Genomic DNA, 21,938 nt, shown 5'->3' on the forward strand with positions numbered 1-21,938 from the left:
GATTTCACATTAATTTATCTCTTGTGGAGAACAGATATATTGTTCTTTAGACGCATCTGTATTCCTCAAAGAAAGCTAATCCAGCTTGAAAGAAACTTTGAATGCCAGGTAGAATATCATTAAATGTGATAGATGCATCACTGAATGATCTTAGCATGCTTGTTGAAGGGAGGAATTCTGGGGAAGGCAGGCAAAAATTAAAGTTCTCTGCTATGAAAAGTTTCTTGTTAGTTGTAATGAGCATCACCAACGTGTCTTGGAGCCATCACTGAAAAAGATGGAAATTACTTTCTCTTATGCTATACCCCTTTCTCTTGAGAAGTAAATGTAGTGTGATTAAATTCTCAATTTAATTAGTATTATTTGCTCTGCAGGACAAAATCGTATGTAGGCTATATATCAAGATATAGCAGATTTTTTTGCAGTAGTTTGTATGTGATATGCACTTTCCCTGCTACTGTGTAAATTAGCAGTTAATGCTACGTATTCTTCCTCTAAATTTGACTTGTGAAAAGGAAAAAGCAGAAAAAGTGAAAATACTCAGATAAGATATTAAGGCAGTATTTTTTATTTCTCCGTGTTTTGCTTACATAGGACACTTACAAAGGATGCTCTGAAATAAATGACTCCTATTTATTTCCATGGAAGCTACAACAAATACAAAGAATGCAATAACACTATTTTATGGAGCAAATTATCAGCTACAAAACCCCGGTTTTTAACATAGTCACCACCATCATCCATGCATTTTCACTAGTGATGAACAACACCTTGCATGTTGCATTCATTAAAATCTGTGCCAGTGGAGATGAACTACAGATGCTGTCATCACTGCTGAAATAACCTGAAATAACAGAGTGGTCTTATCCACTGTTTGATCTCTGTAAACCTTCAGCAAGCATCAATGATTATCAGTATATATTGTTTTTTCTGCATGGATGAATTCCACCGTAGCTTCCTCTGCAGTTCTCTATTAGGTGCTATTCTGTCAGACAGCCCCTCTGCTGTCATCTGTCACATGGAAATAAAATGTAATGGAATAATAGTGGGAAGGTTCAGCCTCTAATGCCATACCACCAACATACACCTCTGATGTTATAGGCAAACATCATAAAATAGGAGGCATTATTTTTGGAGCAGTTCTTGTAATTTCAGCCTTTCTGAAGCTTGAGATACTGAAAGAGTATACAGCACTATAGTGTAATCTTTCTTGTTGATTATCCAGTGTTTTTTTTTTTTTGGATCACTGGTTTAGAAAAACAAAGCTCTAAGTTAATGGTTTGTTTTTCCTGTTGTTCTGGTGCAAATTTATATCAGTATGGGAACAGTTGAGTCATGGCCTGAACCATTGATTGATCACCTGAGGAAAGGACTGAGTCAGCTGTGGGACTCCACTTCTCAGACCCCATTTAAGGTCTGACTGCCACTGGGGAAGGATCTCTTTCTGGAGATCCCCCCTCTGTGGAGTCTTTTCTGCAAACCTAGGTCTTTGGATACAGGTGAGCATTCCTTCCATGTTTGTTTCTTTTCCCATTTCCACCACGATAACCTTTCCAGCAGTAACACCAACTGTAACAGATACCAAATGTAGAAATAAGTATGTAAATTGACTTCAAGCAATGTTCAGAACAAGAAAATCTTGCTTGCAATTTCCAGGCAATGTCCAATTATTTGTGGTGCTTTATAATCTGTGTTAGTAAAGCTTTTTAGAACTATCAGTTACATATTCTTGTGTTGTTTGTCCTCATATAGACAACCTGGGCAACCTGATCTAGCTGTGGATGTCCTTATTCATTGCAGGGGTGTTGCAACAGAAGGGAACTGTGAATGCATCTAGCTCTAAAGATTCTATGATTCTAACAGTAGTGAGGCACTGGCCCAGGCTGCCTAGAGAAGATGAGGGTGCCCCATACCTGGAGGTTTTCAAGGTCAGAGTGGATGGGGCTTTGTCTAGTGGAAGGTATCCCTACCCATGTCAGGGGATTTGAAAATGGATAGTCTTTAGGTTCCTTTCCAACTCAAGCCATTCTGTGAAAATGGCTTGCTTTGGAAACATGATGTTCTCTAATCAACTATTAGAAGAACAAGCCTATAAGTGCTTTGTTTCAGTCAATTTATCTTTGTGATTGATCCATGCCTGTAGTATTTACTCCTGTGTAACATAGGGTCCTAGTTAACAAGCTCCTTATCTGTATGAAACTGAATGAGGAATGTCTTACATTTTATGATTATGGAGTTTAAGCTGGATTGCAGAAGCACTGTGAGCAATTTTTTTCTTAAACATGCATCTTGAAAACCTTATGGTCTTTCATGAATATTAAAGAATGATTTATAGGTGAATTGTGTAAACTGGAAGAATGATTGTTTTTCCCTGAAAATCTTTCAGTGTTTAGTATGACTTTTTGAAATATATCTTACATAAACAAACTGTTGGTACAAGCACCTGGGACTCACACCGAACAATTGCTTTTGAAGTACATCCAGGCTACATCTGTGATTGAAGAATTTGGAAGCATCTTCTCAAAAAACACGTCAACCATGGGGATAACTTGCCTGTATGTATGAGTAGTGAACAGTCAGGCTTCTTTTTCCAAGCCTAATCTGATCTTCAGCAGGAAAAGCCCTCCTTGGCTGGAAAGAAACAGTCTATTATCTGTTATAAGAGTACCTTGACTTTCCCAAAGTTGTTAGCTGTATGCCTGTAAGTCTGTTTCTCAGACTTGTTTGTATTATTTCTCCAGTTTCTCCATTCACTTCTTTAACAATTATTTCATTGCCTCCTTTTGGTCTCAGTCAAACATTGCAGATATTTTGACATTTTCCTGTTTTTGTTTTTTGTTTTTGTTTTTTTAACTGTTTCTAAATGATAGTAATCCTCTAAAATGGTCTTCTTTGTACTATGTTGTTGCAGGAAAATTCTTCTGGAAACTGTGTATTATCTCAGAACTGACATATATAGTATATTCATGGCTATTGAATTACCCTTGATGTTTTGAAATGAAACAGCATTAGTGATAGTATTTCTATCAGAAACATACCCAAACAATAAATGTTATCACAGTTTGTGAGCTGACAACTAAGCTGTAGCATGCTGTGCTGATTTTACATACTTATTTTCCAGTCCAAGTGACTTCAGTGATGTCTTTTGAAAATCTGTAGGCTAAAACTATACCTTATGCATTGATGGCATACCTGAATTTGGTTACAGAGGCACAACCGTGAAAAGAGCAGTTGGATCTGGAGGTTTTGCCAGCAGCCATCCTGGTTTCTTCAATTTCCTTGTTAGTGGGACTGCTCTGCAGTAGCTAATAGAGTGCTCTGACAAGGGAGGGCTGTGGCAGTGAAGGTCTTTGGAACCCTGGGCCCTCTGAATCAAATACCTCCACAGTTCTTATTAAAGTTCATAGGAGTTAGGGACGTAAATATCAAGTAGAAAATATTCTCCTGAGAAACTGGTGGTTGTGTAATCCAGGTGACTGAACTTTACAAGTTGAGTTGAGTTATTTTTTAAATCAAGTAACTGTTAGGCTTTAGGATGAATTCATCCTAACAACCAGTTCTTCTCAATGGAAGCAATTACCACAATAAAAACAAATAAAAAGACACCCCAAGCCCCCAAGTGGACAAAAGATTAACAGAACAAAGAAAAACGTATTTCTTTCTTGTCAGCAAAATAGTCTGGAGAAGTATAGTAATGTTACTTATAATTTCACTGCCTAGCTGTCTGTACCCCAAAAAATATTGTATTTATATTTTTTCTAACTTCACAAATGATTTCTTGAATTTAGGAGTAAATTACATTTTTTAATTACTATTGCAAAGGCAAAGCTCTTACTTCCCTACTTCTACAACTAAAAGAGGCACAAGCTAACATACAACAAAACTGAAAATAACTCAGAAGTTTGTGGTTATATCCTAATATGAACAACATGAAGAAGGGAATGAGCTCAATTAGCTAACAGTTATTGAATTAAGTGGGTTACAAAGAGTGCTTGTGTTGTGGGATGGGAGATTATTATTTTTTTTAACCCAAGGTTTACAGATTAAAAATGATTGCTAATCCAGTGATCAACTCTTGAACCTTGGATCCTGCCTTGTGACTGTTATAAGAATATTGTGCACTCCTGCAGCCTTTGGATTGACTCATCTTAAATGTAAATAAATTATTATTTCTTCAAAAAGTAAGAGAAGTATTGCTTCTTTTATCTAACAGAGGGTGCAAAGTCAAACAAAAAAATTTGTCAGTGAAAGTGGAAAGGAGAAAATGTTTATCTTCAAGCATATCGTTCCCTTGTGCAACAACTTTGAATCCATGTCTGCTATGTATCCTTATTTTAGACTGGAAATATTTTGGGGATTCCTGTTGCATTTGATAAGTCATTATGTAGATTTTGTTATTTTACTAATTCTAAAGTTATATGAAAGTTGAACAGCTCCTTTGGTATTTACTGTAGCATATTGGGAGAAACAGCAGTAAAGTGACTTTCTTTAGTTTTTATATATATCTCATCAAATGAGAAACTTGTATGAAAGATGGGAGTGTTCTTTTGCTTCTTGAAAAGAAATAAAAACAAAATATGCAACTGTATAAACACTTCTTGAGGATAACACACATGGCCTGTGTACAACATATGGTACAGTGTCCTGAAAAAGTGGGATTACTTGCCCCTGTGCAGGTTTTTGATTGTGCTTCCAATAAAACAGATTTGCTACAGGCTAGGTATAGTGTATGTCAAGGTTATTATTGAGGTATTTGGTGAATGAAAAGAGATTGCTGCACCTGAAAACTCTGGTAATTGAAGTTTTTAGACTTTGACAGCATAGACAGAAGCTGCAAATGAAAGAAAAAGCCTGGCAAAAACCTTGATATGCAGGAGTGCTTTGGAATAATCCGATAGCAAGTGGGATGTTTCCCCAAAGAGAAACTATGGCAGGGAAAGCAATTAAAACTAGATCTAATCAAATACAGTTCCAGTTGGTGCAAGTAATAATAATTTGATATTTACAATCTGTTCTGATGTTGTAGAATTCATTGGGATTGGGATGATATGCAGCACAAAATATCTTATTTTACTTGGGTTCTGCTACAAAAGATAATAGTAGATATCCTAATTTGTAGGGCTAAGATACCCACCTACCTGTGGGTATCTGACCCCGTGCTGTTGTACTGTCTTCCATGCTTCAATTTTATGAAGCTTTGCAGAAAGAATGTAATTTGTTCCCTTTCAACCTGTTTCGAGGTGACAGACCATCATCATCTGTCAGTAAGGCACAGAAGATACAATGAAGCTTTAACGAACAGCATCAAATTGACAGGTTTTCTTACATCAGTCTTCTGTTGTGTTTTCCATGCCAGATGTGGCCCTTTCCCTTGTCTCTGAATAGTGATAAGGTGAAATTTATGCAATAAATTGTGGTTTTTTAGTATTTTTTTGAAAGTGATAAAGAATCCTCACTGATTTTATGATTTTTTTTTTTTTTGTGGTTAGTTCTTTAGCGAGACAGTAAACATTACTAATGGATTAAAAACAAACACTTAAGTATAATTAACTATAAATTGAAATAGCTGATCTGAAATTAACTTGGAAAATGAGTTTTTCCAAGATAATGTGACATGCAGTTAAATAGACTCTTGCTTTGTAAAGGTAAAGTTAATAGCTTTTATATAACTGAAATGATCAGGTACTCTACCTTCTTAAAAAAGGAAAAAGGTGAGTGTTAAATTCTAGAGAGAGCAGTTGGTAGGGACACTTCATCTGAGACAAGCAGGTCATCTTATAGAAGACAGTTTAGTAAAAAGGGAATCAATGTTCTAAGAACAGCAGTCCTCTCTGGTTTTAAACTATACTGAAATTGAGTTTGTTTGCATTTCTACTGGCTTTATTGTGAGCTGGATATATGCTCAAAATTTCCACCTCACCACATATGTGCAGAATGTGTAACTGATTGTCATGCCTTGTTGACCAAAGATTCAAATAGGATGGTCTCTAGAGCAAATAAGGTGCTTATCATATAGAAGTTCATGTGTTTTGAATATTAATTTTAAATCCATTCTAATTAACACACTTATTTGTCAACATTTGTTACATTTCAGAGCAGGAACAGACTGCTTCTTGAGAACTATTATGAAGAGTTCAAAATATTCCTACACACTGATGTTGCATTGTTCTTTAAGAAAAGAAAAAATGAACAGAGGAGCTTTGTCCATTGTTTTCAATTCTCAGTGAATAGATTCATTAAACATATGTTTGTGGCTCAGACTAGGTTATCCCTTAAGGGGCTTACAGCAAGAGCAGGGTTGGTCTCTTTGCACTGGTGACAGGACGAGGGGAAATGGCCTCATGTTGCACCAGGGGAGGTTTAGGTTGGATATCAGGAAAAGTTCTTTACTTAAAGGATCGTTAAGCACTGGAATAGACTCCTCAGGGAGGTGGTTGAGTTACCATTCCTGAATGTGTTTAAAAACCATTTGGATGTGGTGCTCAGGGACATGATTTAGATGAGGGTTGTTGGTTAGAGTAGTATGGTTAGGTTGTGGTTGGACTTGATGATCTTTAAGGTCTTTTTCAACCTGAGTAATTCTATGATTCTATGACCTACTTTTCTGAATCAGCAGATTAATTTACCAGGGAGAGGGAAGATAATTAGGGTGAGAGATCCCTGAGGACTCTCTGAAAGACTTAGGGACATTTCCACTGAAGCTATTTTGTCTTGGGTTTGTGAACTTAAAACTAAACTTGGAAACAAAAAAAATCCCAAGGATAGAAATGAAGAAATGAAGTGCTGAGTGAGTGTATGTGCTCTAATAGTTCTGTGATGGAAAACAGAAGTAAAAATTCTTTCAAATGTTACCAGAAAGCAAGGAGTAACTGTCTCAAAGGGAAAGAAAATGTGGGGATGTACTTGCTAAATATTTTACATAGTAAATGACTATAAAAAAAAGAAAAGACAAATGCATGGCTATTCAGATTTCATTTATATAGAAGCATATTACAAGTTTTATAAGTTTGTTTTCAGTTATCAGTGAAGCTATTTTTCTGCAGGGAGAAAAAGGATGTGAGAAATGGTAGGACTAGTAAATGCAGGCATAACATGTAGTTTGGACAGGGTTGTTTTACACTGCTCTGCACTGTGCTGCAAGAAGCTGCATATGATTGTATTTCAAAAGAAATTTCTTCTCTCGGGAATCAAGAAAGCAAACATTTAGTTGGTTGGTGTGTTATCGTCTTTAAAATCATCAGGACCTTCTATTAAAAATATATACTAGAACTGAAGAGTCACTGCATCTTTTTCTTAGTTTTATGACTTTGGTGAGCAAGCCATTGCTTGTGTGGACTTGTGTTCTCTAGCATCTGCTGCCAAACTTTATTTTTCCTATGATTTTTCAGTGATCTTTCTTGACAAAGGTGGAAGAACTGATTAAAGGTAGTCTGATTAAAAGCAGAATGGTTTACATTTGTTTATTCTGTCCTAAGTTCAAGATGGGTCTATTTTTTTTTAATTTTTAAAAAGAATTTAAAAATATTATTTTGAATAAAGAGTGAATATTACTGTATGTTTAACATGAGAACTAATTTGTTTATAATTGATTTTTATTTTTTTGTAGTACAGACATGACTTAATGGATTATATAATTTACCTTTATTTTTTTACTGCACTCTAATAAAAACTTACTATTACACTAACATTGTGATGTGTATTAATGATATTTAGTCATATTAAAAACCCATAGTATCGTTCAAAAATGTGACAGTGTAGTATATTAAAGCAGACTGAATAAGAAGATCCTGAGAAACAAGTGCATTCTTTGAGGCTATTTGAAAGAAAAAAATGTTGATACAAACTTTAAAGTTTTGTGTTTGAGAACATAAGCGTCAGTATTATTCAAAACATGATGATTCATGAAATTACTTATGAGTTATCTTTATGAACTCTATATTATTTCTCTATTTGACTATGTTCTTCCTTCCTCATTTAAGCACTATATACATCTAGTTAGATCTTCCATGTATGATAGTGAGAGAACAGTTGTGCCTTCTTGCCAGAGCAAGGTGAAGAGGGTTACTTGTATGCCAGACTTCCTGCCAGATTCAGAGGGATCTGGTGATTCCACACTTGTAGATCTGTCTTCCGAATCTTTCATTTCTGGTAATTGCTGTAAAATTGTAGCAATAATTTACTAATTGAAATTGTCTTGCTGTCTTACCTTGTGGTGCTGTATACTTTATGGCTCCTTACCATTCCAGAAAGTTTCAGTGGAACTGTTCTGTGGGTAAGTTTGCTAGCTTTTTTTTTTTTTTAACCAAGCAAGAAAAAAACAAGTTATTTCTTCGATGAATGGAGTTGTTTCTTGTTCCCACAGGTGTTCTACAAGGCCTTTGATGATCAAGTTCCCATTCTTCTTTCTCTCAAAAGCTTCTGCTTTTCAAAATATTTTTGGGAGCTTCAAAAATATTACTTTCCTTATCTCTTTCTTGCTATCTTCTCTTTTTGAGGCAGTTGCTATGCATTTTTCCTTCACAAATGGCAGAGATACTTCAGCCACACTTCATTCGCCTACTGCTAGTGAATATTACAGCAAGAGATGCAGACTGTTGCAGTGCTATTACACTCAGAGGAAGCATGGAGGACATTAAATCAGTTCCGAAATGTACATGTGAGGCAATTCACTGCAGTCAGTCAGAGTTATTTTGATAAAATTTTATGTGAAGCTCTGTTGGGAATGGATCCAATTTCGATGAAACACAAAAAGGGAAAGTGATTTATTTGGGTAGTCATTAGATGGGTCAAACCTATGCTTGTCTTTGGAATTTTCAGCACATTACAAACACTTCCAGATATCTAAAACCTGTCATTTTCTCAAATACCAATGTGACTTTTAAATGCTACTCATCTGTGTGAATTCATCTGTGTTATGTGATTACCTTTCCTTTTATTTCTAAAGAGTATTGCTCCCCATCCAAAGTTTATTCCAAACACGAATGGCAAGGCAGGAACTTTTTAGCATTCAAATCCTTCCTGTAAACTTCTCTTCTATAGAGGTATCCATGAGAAATTAACTTTGACTCATTCCAGCTTGCAAATATTTGGATTATGTGGTTGGAATCTTTATACAGTAAAAGAGTTCAGTGCTATTGTTCATTCAGGTCAATTATCTAAGCTCATTTAAAAAAAAAAAATAAATTCTACATGCAGCTTATGCTGGTAATCATGAAGAAAAAGTAAAAACAAAGTCAAGGTGACTCAAAGGCTGCAAAGTCGTAAGGAAGTTGCAGAGAAATGTACACACAGTTTTGTGAGTTGTGGATAGCAACACATAAGACCTCACATCAGTCTTCAAAAACAAACAGATCTAATGCTTTTAAATAGCCAAGTGCCTTTCCTTGGTGATTTATTTTGTTGGAACAGCAGTTTTCGACCAGAAATGAAGGATTAGAGTGAGAATGTCCTGCTGTTTTTCAGAAAGAGAAGATACGCGTGGGTCATCACTATTTGACCAAAGGAGGATGTTTGTAAAATATGTTATCATTTGGATTGATCACATCTCCTGGATGTTCTTGTGATGAATACTGGGAACACTGCAACATTTACCAGAAAAAAAGTTAGGGAGGTCAGAGCTGAAGCACAGGATTTGGAGATTGTATTCTCTATGTAATCCTTGTGTGTAAAACAGCTTTTGTGTGATGATAATGTACTTGGTGGTTGTTCTGTGTGTTCTGGAATGAACACATAGTGATTACAGCTGCTTTACAGGATTTATACAGAGCCAAATTTCTAGGTGTTTTCATCCGCTGTTATGATAACGAGAAGCTCAGTACAAGAATAACTAATCATCTTGATACTTTGTGCAGTAAGGAGTAATGATTAAGCAAATCTAATGGCAACATTGTACCTGCAATTACATCCCAACTAAGAACTGTGGCTTGAACTTCACATTTGTATAACTGTATTTGTTTATAGCACTTGTTTCTACAAAGCTGAGCATGTTGCTGCTGCTTTAATTGCTTAATAATTTGAACTTGCTCATTTATTGATACAACCGCATTTCCTTCCTTCCTTGGTATAATTGCAAGAATGTTGAGATTATTCCCTTAAAGCAATGCTTGTCCTATCGTATTATTGTAGTGTTTCACTCATCCAGGAAATAGTTTTTTAAAAAAAGAGTTTTGCAGAATTTAAAAGGCATATTTAAGGTTGTTTTTGCCTACTAGAAACAAAGTTTTTTACAGAAATTATCCAACGTGTTTGTTATCCATTATTTATGTTGTTAACAATCAGCTTCAGGAAATTTTTATAGGAGACAAATGAACATATAGACAACTCAGAGAACCGTATGGCAATATCCTGATTGATTTTTTTTTTTTTTTTTTTTTTTTTTTTTTTTTTTATTTCACTGGGGAATGTTTTACTGCATCATTCCTTTTAGAGAAAACAAATAAATTAAGATGTTACCTGCTTTCTGTTGAATGGCAGCTATCTGTGAAATAATTTCAGCAGATACTGAGATCAGGCATGCAGCTAAAGAATGACTTCTGTTATAAAGGTTTTTTTTGTTTGTTTTAAGCTTGAGATCAGTTATTTTGTAGACATCCAGATTCTTGGACTGATTTTTTTTTTTTTTAGCACAGTTTCAGGAAAAGAGGTTCTAAGGGGAAAAGACCTTTTCAATGACAAATATCAAAGTAGATTATTTATCTGAAGTTCTCCTTCATCTTCCAGTCATTCTATAGAGCTGCAATGTGTTAATACACTACCCTAGTCTGTAAGCATAGGCAGCACCTCTGATACATGAGGTACCTTTGTATATCCTATTGGAGAAAGGAAGAAATATGTCTTTTTCTTCCTTCAAGAGCAATAAAGCAGCTTGATGTGCCCTTTTTGCTGAAGGAATTCTTAATATAGCTCCCTCTGCATCTCATTAATACTATTCCATGGTTTGATGGGAAGAGGTAGTTTAACTGTGACAATCCCTACAGCTTGGATACAGTGATGGCATAGAAATTTCTTTGCACAAATATAGAAAAAACTAGATCATTAAAACAAAGCTATCTGTTCTTTGGGCACCCATTTTCCTTAGGGAGAAAGGAATCATGATTTTAGAATACACTATGTGGAGAAAAAAAAAGGTGTTTCTTTTTGTTTGATGAAATTTCCCACGTGTATAGAAGGGGTTTGGACAATTTTTGGCTCCAACTATTGTTTTTACCACATTCACTCATTTGATGCACTTATGTGGGAGGCCTACATTGAAAATTGCATAGTTTTTATTTTGCATTTTAAACGTGTACTATACCATTACTTTTAGATAGCTATTAGATCTCGAATGTAGTTACATGCAAAAACATTCATTAATTTTTGGAGATCTAAATGTATTTTCTTTACTACCTAACCACCTTACTATAAGTTTTATGTAATTTTATTGATTCAGTGCAAATGGGGCTTAATAAAACTGCAGAGATGGTAAATCCTCCAGAGTATGTTGAATGGCAAAATTTTTCTGCAGTTTGTATCAGAAAAATCTGTTTTCCTAAGTTTAAAAAAAAAAAAAAGTTCCTGTAAGGTGTACCTAGATAAAGAAGTATTCAGAAACATTTTCTGTGTTGCTTGCTTGGTAATTTAGAAACATTTTTACAGCAGAACTATCACCATTTTTTTTTGTTCAGGGTGGTTGTGTGTTTTAAGAAGTAAGACAAAGACAATGTATAACCATGTATTAATTTTCTGTTATTTTGCATTTGAGTGAATGGTAATCATTTCAGTAAAGTGAGCATTTTTTGTTTACTTCTGTTGTGATTTAACGCAGCAGGTGGCTCAGCACCACACAGTCATTTGCTTACTATTCCTCTTCCAGTGGGATGCAGGAGAGAATTGGGAAGAACCAAGTAAAACTTGTGGGTTGAGATAAAACTGTTTACTAAGATAGAGAAAAGGAAAAGGATAATAATTATGACCTATGTGTGTATACATATGTGAATGTATATAACAAGTGATGCACAAAGCAATTGGTGTCATATGCTATGGAATACCCCTTTGGCTGATTTAAGTCCAAATTCTGTTCCCTACCAGCTCGTTGAGCCCTTTGTTGTGAATGGCCATGGTTCTGTACAGTACTGCTAGAAACATCGATGTGTTATGGATGTTATTTTTCTCCTAGAACCAAAACATCATGCATATCAGACACTCTGAGGAAAACAATTCCATTCTAGCTGAAACTAAGACAGCTTTCCAGAGAGCTTTTTACCTTCTGCTGGGAATCACTGAGCATAGCATTTTATTTCATAAATGGTTGCATGCCTCACAAATGATGCAGTTATGAAACTGTCAAGTCCAACTGGGTATGTATCATTCCATATGTTTTCTCCAGTGGACTGGAAAATAAATTTGAAAGTTCTGTGCAGTGCCACAGGAGTACTTTTGTATTTCAAAAAGCTTTAGACATGCATGAAATTTTAGTTGGGAAAATTGCATTGGAATAAACATAGCAGATTTTACCTTTTTTTTTTTTTTTTTTGTCACTGTCTTCCTCTTGTTCATGTAGCAATATCACTAGGCTGTGCTAGGAAGCCCTCTGGTGTGAGTTTGGGAGTCCTTTGGAGAAAGAGTGATTGTGTCTAACTCTGTAATATTGGCCTTGAGCTCTCTCTGGCTTCTTCTGGACAGATCAAACCTGAACAATACTGTTTTTCTGTAAACCATCAGTTTATTAAGATTAGCTCTCACTCAGAAGAGGTTGAATCCTCTAAACTCAACAACATGAATATAGACAACGCATACTGTGTTTGAGCTAAAATGGGCTGTCTTTGTTGTTTGTGGTCTAGACAGGCAGAATATTTAGTTAAAGCTCCTGTGCTCTCTACATGGTTCTTGGAGACCACTGTCAACACAGAATAGAATTTGAAACATTATATTGATGAATCCTGAGAGGCATTACATTGCTATGCTTCAGTAGTAGCAAAGACCTATTCAGAAGGAAAATAATGGGACTGAAGAGGCTTGTATCTTCCTGAAAGAGACTTTGTGGGACCCCAGCCTAATCTTGGTGTTTTGACATCAGCTCAAAAGCTATGCCTCTATCTTCTCAAAATATCACCCTGGGTAAATACCATTTTGTGTCTATTACAGCACAAGTTTTCAAAGTTTTAAGACAGGAAATATCAGCATCTTTAAATTTAAAGATGTAAAATGTGTTTTGAAATGGAAATGAATAAAAGGAAATAGGAATAATGTCATTTAGTACTATCACAAGGTGGGAAAAGCCTGTCATAGGAATGGATTTTAAAATCTATATTTTCCCCTTGCCCATATAATCTATTGATTTTTTTACCTGAAATATATCTTCTTATTATAATTTTACTCATCATAGTAAGCTATGTATTTTTAATTATTTCTTTTCCCTTTAAAAACAGTACTAATCTGAAGTATTGTTCCTTTTTGCAAGAACTGTGAGAGCTCTGCCATGTTAGTGCAGTGCTGCAGTATGGGCTCTGGACACAGATATCTTCATTACCCTGTCACACAGGAGAGAACATGGTTTTGGAAATTAGAAGGTAAAGCATAATATTAGTTCAAGTAAAACCCCACAGAACATAACTGAATAAGTTTTATGATAAATGAAATATACGTTTGCATGTTACTGTCTTCCTGATTGAAGTATTGTGACAAGAATATTTGAAATTAATACCTATCTGACTTTCAAATGTTATCAGCAGCTTGGTATCTAATAGAATTGTGTGGTATCAGCTTGGCATGCTTACATATAGAAGTTTTTTGATTTTTTTTTTTTTTCTGTAGCAGTTCAGCTATTTCTCCTCAGAAAAGGAGATGAATTTTATATTCCCTCTCATAAGACAGTGGTGATAGCTATGTAGCAGTGTTGTTACTTAGAAACAGGCTTTACCAGGGTATGCAGCATGAACACACATAACATTTTCTTTTTTTACAAATCATTAAAAAAAAAACCAAAACCCTGAATATTTTCAAAATTTAACAATAGTGGTCTGTTGAAATGAAAGGATAGTTGGCAGAATAAAAACAATTGTTAGGGAGAAGCAGAATAGAGCTACAGTGATGACCTCCTTGAATATGCTACTGTAGATGTGTTGAAAATAATCAAACAAATTTCACCGTGGAGAATTAATGCAATAAATTTGTATTGATTATCTGCACTAGAACAGTCTGTATATAGGCTAAATCTTCTACAGCTGGAATAGTTTTAATTGCACATATCCATATTTAAGCATGTATAGTGTCTATCTCTACTTCTCAGGTAAGAGTGGATGATGTATTAAAACCGAATCTACTATAAGTAATCAAATCCCAAAAAAAATATTTAATACATCTGTCCAATGTGCCTGGTATATGTGTTCAGAAGAATTTTAAACCAGCTACTAAAACTTAACGCAAACAGAACTTCCTGCAGTCAGGAAGGCAGTTGACCTGTCCATACTGTACTGGGCTTTGCTGGGTCAAATGTTATCTCTGTGCTGACTGACTTCATACATGCACAACCTTTTGTTCTGAAGTTTTACTACTTGTTTTTCTTTCTTGCACAGTAGCTGTATAAGTTGTGAATACTGCTTTTGTAAAACATACTGGAATCTATCACAGAATCATTTTAAAGAGTGCAAGAGTTGTGCCTCAGCTGAACACTACATAGAAATTTTTTTTTTAATGGGAGTCCATCTTCTGAATCATTAGACAAAAACAGCTGAAGTATAAATCAGCTATAAAGTAAAACTTTGATCTTAATGAAAAGGGGGAGGCTGTAATGAAGAATGTGGTTGTATGGAAGGAACTGAGCCCATTTCCAACGTTATAAGAAAAGAGATATCTCTTCTTCATAATATCTTCCAAAGGAAATATAAAAAACATATCATAAACAATTATTGTTGAGACTGGTTAAAAGAACTAATAGAACAAGAAAAGATGCAATGCTTTTATTTCCATGGATTACTTAAACAGAAACATTTCAAAGTATTAGGGCAAAATTCAATAACGTTAAATTTCTGGAGATGTTTCATGTAGCCATGGATTCTGCTTTCTATGTATTAGTGAAAGATGTTTGAGAAACAGTGGAAATTAGAAACCTTGTTCCAATTTTATCAATACGTTATATCATCTCAAAGATTTTAAGAGCTTTAATAAACACTTAGTCTGCAAAAATGTAGTGATCTTTCCATGTTGCTTAATTTTTGGTACGAATTAGAAAAGAAAGTGTCCCCCACTTTCGTTATACTGGTATCATGAAGTTGGATTCTAATATCAAAACAGGTATTTCCTCAAAAAAGGAAGAATTGTTTAACATCAGCAGAATTAAAAATTATGCAATAACAGAGGTTCCTTGTGATTCTCTGCATAGTCAGACTCTGAAGAAATGTGGTATTGTTCAGTTTATTTTTACAGTAAAAGTATTCTCACGATTTAGGAACTTTGAAAAACATATTTCCCAACCCTTTCTTGGAAGGGATCAAATTTGGCCAGAGTTCTGAATACAGATGAATATACATTTCAGAATTATTATTTTCTAGAAGAGTCCAAAAATAACTATTTAGTGCACAAAGATTAATATATAAATGTAAGAAAATACACATTTGTTTTCTGTAGTTCTGTGACTTAACTTGTGTTATTGTAATACCATATCTGCATAATATCTAGCAATCCCTGCAACACATACTGGGATGAAGTGTGTCTAAGTGTGCTGCAGAGCCATGTTGCTGTAGCAAGGGCTGTTATGTATGCTGTGCCCCAGACAAGCACATTGTCTCCAGCATTGTATCTATGGAAAGAATTTTGGAGTAGGTCTAGGAAATGCGAGTGTGAAAGTTTCACCCAATTTGTGACGAAGTCAAGGTGAAAGGGAAGTGGTGTTGCTGCTGCAGTGTGAGCTATGTGGCCTTTCCTAACTATTTCTTATTGCCCAGTGGTCAGAAATAGGTTTAGTGTGATGGTGGAAGCATCAAGCTAGCTCTCTCAGGTCAACTTCGTATGGCACCTGGGAGGTCTAAAGCCCTGTGAGTACGGAAGAGGCAATTTTAAGGCAGACTATTGCAGAAGTAAGTTGATGAATAATAGAGTGAATCTGTTGGCCTTTGAACGTGGTGCTGCATGCACTTTGGAGAAGACTGCTGTTCTTTCAGGAAAGTCTCCCTATTAAAAGAGCCAAAGTATTAGAATAAATTGTTTTTTTTTTTTTTAATGAAAAAGCTGTGTCTGTGGTGGAAGTAGGAATGTAATGGACAGTAAGAAATTGTGGAATGCAAATGTTTTTTTTGCAAGCAGTAGATCGTTTTTGTACACCAAGACTGGGAGTCTGTATTAAAATTTGATAAGCCATAGTTCTCAAATTGTAAGCAAAATTTTGCTTGTGATGCTATCACAGTCATATTGGATATTTATCAAGGTTGAAGTACTTAAATTTGTCTTAAGGTTCACAGTGTTTCTAGGAAGGGCATATTTTCTTCCAAAAGCAAAAAAGAATTACCACATATGAGGAACTGACAAGTCAGAAGCATAAACAATCTTTAATTGCTTATGGAAAAATGTCATAACAGATAATGTGCAAGATGGATTATAGCTTAGGCAGTGCTTCAGGCCTTCAGTCTGCCTCATAATCACAGATTAAAATTGGGTTAGAGTAAAAAAGCTGCATAACTACAGGGCTTCTCTTCAGGTGATAATGTTAAAAAATTCATACAGCTAATACCAAAATGTGCTTGACATTTTTATGTGCTCTAAAACTCACTTTCTGTTATTGTTTTGCATCCAATACAGCATAAAGGTACGGAGACATGATCATAACAGATAAGGAGAAATTGATTTCAGAACAGAATAACAGATAAGCAAATAGAAATCCTGATTGACCTCAGATGGCTTTGGTAAGCAGAATAAAATACAAGTAAATGATGTATGTATTTGGAATTTTAAAGCTGAAAATAATAGCAGTAATTTTGGACAGACTATTTAGTGAGGAATAAGTGTGCATAATGCTTTGAAAACAAATATGAGAATACTTTCTAGGTCTCTAAAAATCCACAATCTTGTAAATGTCCAAGCAAACTAGTTGTGAAATTTGTTTTTTAAATGAAAAACTGTTATCTTTCTAGTAAGAGTGCAACCTTGTTAGAAGATGAAGCCAGATGCAAATGAAAGCTATATATTAAATGAAATCACAGTGGTTCTCATGCTAATCACCATAAATGAGGAGCTAAGAACTGTAGAAGAAAACAAAGTAAAGGCAGCTAAGATGGACTTGTTTTAACCAGCAGCCCTTCCTGACTTTATTCCAGAAGCTCTTAGAAGGACTGAAAAAAAGCAGAGCTCTAGAGTAATACTAATAATGAAGAAAGGAAATATTTAAAAACAAGTTGATGAGCCTGTTAGTCTAATGTAGATCTTAGAAAAAATAATGGAATTTTCCCAAATAGGAATGTATAGCTACTAGAGATATCTTCAAGAAATAAGGAATGTACTGTAGCATTTCAGTGCTTTCTTTTTAGAAATCCTGTTTTTCTAATGGTTTACCAATTATGCTCTTTACAAAAAAGGAATACTACATCTAGGAAACTATTTCAGTACTTGGAATTACTGGATTTTATTTGTTCCAATCGGTACATCTTAAATCAAAAGTGCTGGTTGCACCCACTAAGATTATAACAAAAGCTGTAAACAGGAAATTGTCAAAGGAATAATTAGTTTTTCAAAAATATGTACACAGAAAATGAACTACTTCATCAAAGTAATTCTCTGGACATCCCACAGGAAAAAACACAAACTCTGTTCAAAACACATAATGTTAAAATACTTTAGCACCAGATGGATGAAGAATTTAAGAACAAGTTGAAAGGTTTACCCAATGCTGCAAGAAAAGCCTGCAAAAAAGTTGGAGAAACTTTATTTACCACAGTGACTGGAAGATGATAAATATTGGGGGAAAAAAAATGCAAAAGGGAAAAAGGGTAACTCTAGAAGAGTATGAATTCTCATTGTAGCATAGAGATCAAAGGGAATAATCTAGTCTTTTGATGTTCATCAGAAATCTTCGGATAAAGCAGTAAGGCTACATTTGGTGTTGGTTTAATGTCTAAAATACTAGGTCCACTTCTTATGTGAGAAATTTATAAAGTATCCTTGATAAAATGGAAAGACCCTGGAGAAAAATCAGGCAAATATGTATCCATCACTGCATAAATCTCCAGTCAGACTTTCAAGGGGAAAAATAACTATCATAATAGAAAAGTTGTCTTAACCAGATAGCCTGTGTACAAACAGATATGCTGATGTACGACCTTCTTGTTTGTTTTTGTTTTTAGGATTGAAATTGTTTAGATTGCTGATGCAGAGCAGAGAGGGAATTATAAGGGCTCCATTTGTCTTCTAGTTTCTGCTTTTTTCAGAACTAGAAATTGATTAACTGCAATAGAATGTACCCTAAAATCATCTTACACTGTTCCAACCTTTTCTCTCTAACTATTCATGCTGTTTTACCTTTCAGAAATTAGAGTTTTAAAATGATCTTTTTGGAAGTAGTTTTCACTGAAACTTTCTGATGATGGAGGCTGGTCACTATTCATGTAAATTCTCATAGATTTAATGACTACACTGAATGCAGTATTTAATTGCTTTTCACATAATTCACACTTAATGTTATGTAAGTTGTTATGGCGACCTCAGATTTGATTTGTTACATTATATTTATTATTAAATTGCTAGCATCTAATTTGCATTTAGAAGACCTTCTTCTATGTATTGTTCTACAAACCAATTGTTGTAGTATTTTTGAGGTGTTCTTCCAGAGATGTGCTATTTGTAGTGATTAGAAGTTTTATCACAATTAATTTCACATCTCATGTAAAAAGAATCTTACAATTATTGCATCAATCTATAGTAGCTTTTAAGAAATGCAGCAAATTTGCTGTAGATTATGTCTGAAATTTGATGAGTTAATTAGACTTCCTAACCTGTTATCTTACCTTTCTTAATTAATACCATAATCATATTCATCTAAACTCAATTATACAGAAGACATTGTGTGAATGTTTTTTAAAAAAAAAATGAAACAAAACATGGGCACAGTAAGACAGCTGTACACTCCTCAGGGTGCAAGTTCTTTAGCAACTGGTGCTGTAATTAAGACAGAAATTCCATGTCTCTAGCGTTTAGGGAAATTGCTTTTGTATGTATTAGAAATTCTGGACAGTGTTGACCTATTAACTACAGCCTGCAATTACAAGGTTCATACATATTTAAAACCAAAGAGTCTCTTCTGGGTTCGGGGTATGAAAAATGTGTGGTCTGCTTGTTGGGATGGGTAATGTTTGAGGCTGGGATGTTAGAGTCAGACCCAGAGAAATATTTGATTCTAAAGTGGCTGAAATATTCTTTGTTTTTTTCTTTTTCACTTGAATAGAAAGCTCAACCACATTGCTGAGATTGAGCTTAACTGTAGGTATTCGAGGTATTATCCTGCAGATTAAGAAAGTAATCCTAATAATCTAGAGAAAAGATGCAGTGCTCAGTGTAACTTCTGTATCAAACCTTCTCATCTGTAAATTCTAGACTAATCTGTTCTTACTAATTAAGTTAGTTTTTCAGGACATATATTTGCAGGTGGATTTAATACTATTACTTGAAATAGCATTAAAGATACAGATAAAGAAACACTGAGAAACTCTTTTTAATCCTAAGAGGACTCGGATCTGTTTCCTTTTTAGGCAACATTAAGCATTTATTCTTTCTGAATCTTTTCTGAGACCATGTGCTTCTCAGAGTGACCATGTGAGCAATAGTTCATTGCTCTGCTGAACTTTTTCAAAGGTGCCATTATTGGAAATGGCTGCAGCTGACAGGGAGAACCTGTAGGATTTTCAAAATGATGTCCCTGGTCAGGAAGGAATATCTACCCAAAAACTGAAATAAATTATCAGTGTATCCATTTTTATTTATCTTTAATATTCCAAATAACATAAAATGAGATAGGTGAGATGAGAAGTATTGGACTTTTTGACAGTATCAATAAATGTTTGATGTCAATTGAAATGGTTACTGATATCAGTAATTATGCAAAATAGATATTTAAATTTAGTGATGTAACATCTTAAATGTTTTAAAGAGATAGTGCTGCTCATAAGGAAATGACTGTCATGTCTGGAGATATTTTAGCTTTTATTTTTATTTATTTTGACTCAGTTTGTCTTACGTATTTTATACAGGTAAGGCAAAAGCCATAGACTATCAAATGAAGTAGAGATGTGGGAAAGATTTTTCAGATTCAAACATGAGTACTTGTGATATGTGAATCTACTAAATTTACCTCTAGGCATAGGTGAAGTAAAAATGAGTGACTTATTTAGAATATTTGTAGACCAGCTGGTGCATGGCTTTGTAAAAAAAAATGTAATGGATGTAGCGGATTCTTTTGTATGCGATGTACAATTTCTATGAAAAGTTAGCCATTTAAACAGTGGCTACTTTATTAGGATTTCTGGATATATGGTAACTTGCTTGGAGAGACACGATAGTCTGGCAACAACAGCACAACAGTATCTGATGCCCTTATCAGAGCTCTTATATTCAACAGACCCAATATTTCCAAGTGGAAAGATGTGATTTTGGAAGGTGAGATTTTTGGAGACTTTAGAGAAACAAGAATATTGAAATGAAATTGCAAAATTTTCAAAAGCTATGTCAAACCAAAAGCTGTATCATAACTAGGTGCATTTGGAAGGTACTTTGGCTCTTCTTGAATCTCAAAATCAATGTTACAGCAATACAACTACAATAAGGATAACTTCAGAACTTCTTGGTACTGCTATAAATGCTAGAATATGTCATACGTTTTTTTAAACATAGGTCTCATATTTGTTTTCTGATCCTTAGCACCTATAGCCTGGCACCTAATCCAGAGAGAAGGTAAACTCCATAGCTTAGATACAGCACTCACTTGCAGAGGAGTTCTCAGGACTCTCCAGGAAGCTTTTAGGAATGGCCCCTTAAATTGTCTTCTGAGTTTGAGCTTTATGTTGCTATTTACTCTGAGTTTCTGTTTCCAGCTGTTGTCCACCCTCCGCCACCACAAATTTGTGCATGACATCATTGCTGATATTCCTGAAGTGAGTGAGGAAAAACTAATGTCAGTAGAGCTTACCTGTGCTGCAACAAAAATTTCTGTTTTGAGTTCAATATTTATGAAGTCTGTCTGCTACATGAAAAATAAACCTTTCCTTTAACTTCTTGACCCTAGATCTTTCATATTTTGCTAGCAGATTTGGTTGTAATGTTTCCTACTTTACTTTGAGAAGATGTTCTGTTTTATACCGTTTCTCCATTTATTCCTCTCTTCCTCAAGCTATTATGGAAACTACATACAGTGAAGTGACACTGAAGTTGTATATTTGTTTCAGTGCTATGTTGTTGAGCTTATGTTCTGAAAAAATAGTTTTTGCCTAAAAATTATTATTTTTAAAGAAAAAGAGAAGGGAAACAATCTTCTCTATGATCAGTAGGGTTCTATCTCATTTTCAGTCTTTGAAAAATAATCATTTTCCTTGAGATAAAAATGTAAAAACATTGCAGAAAATATATTCTATTTTTAGGTTTAGTTAAACATTAGGTGCATTATTCAGCTGTTAGAGATGGATGTTGAATGAAACATATGGATTGCCTATTATAATAAAAGTAATTTGCTCTATCTGACTAATTTAAGCATAAAAAATTACAATGATCAATCTTCTATAAAATAGACAAGGATAACTCAGCAATTTAATGTTAATTGTCTTTAACATTCCAAAGTGCAAATCGATTTTTAAATTAAATTTATGAAATGCCTGATAAGGTACAAGATCTAATGAATTACGTACATGACATCTACTTTAAACTTACAGAAAGAGATTCCAGGTCATAAAGTCAGCTGGTCAGAAACTTCACAAAGCAGAAAATTTGTG

The 21,938-nt window shown here is 34.6% G+C and overlaps 1 long non-coding RNA gene across 2 annotated transcripts in view; it reads left to right on the top strand.

The window, feature by feature from the left end:
• LOC116226548 (uncharacterized) overlaps positions 1-21,502 on the top strand; it is a 30,081-nt gene extending 8,579 nt beyond the window's left edge. For both annotated transcript variants that reach the window (XR_004166355.2, XR_016465499.1), the window contains exons 4-6: positions 13,439-13,547; positions 16,771-16,874; positions 21,048-21,502. This is a non-coding gene — a long non-coding RNA (uncharacterized LOC116226548). The remainder of the gene's footprint in view (positions 1-13,438; positions 13,548-16,770; positions 16,875-21,047) is intronic.
• Positions 21,503-21,938: the final 436 nt, after the last annotated feature.

The sequence above is a fragment of the Phasianus colchicus genome, chromosome 3 (genome assembly GCF_987193195.1).
Source record: "Phasianus colchicus chromosome 3, bPhaCol1.hap1.1, whole genome shotgun sequence".
In the NCBI taxonomy this organism is placed as follows: domain Eukaryota; kingdom Metazoa; phylum Chordata; class Aves; order Galliformes; family Phasianidae; genus Phasianus; species Phasianus colchicus.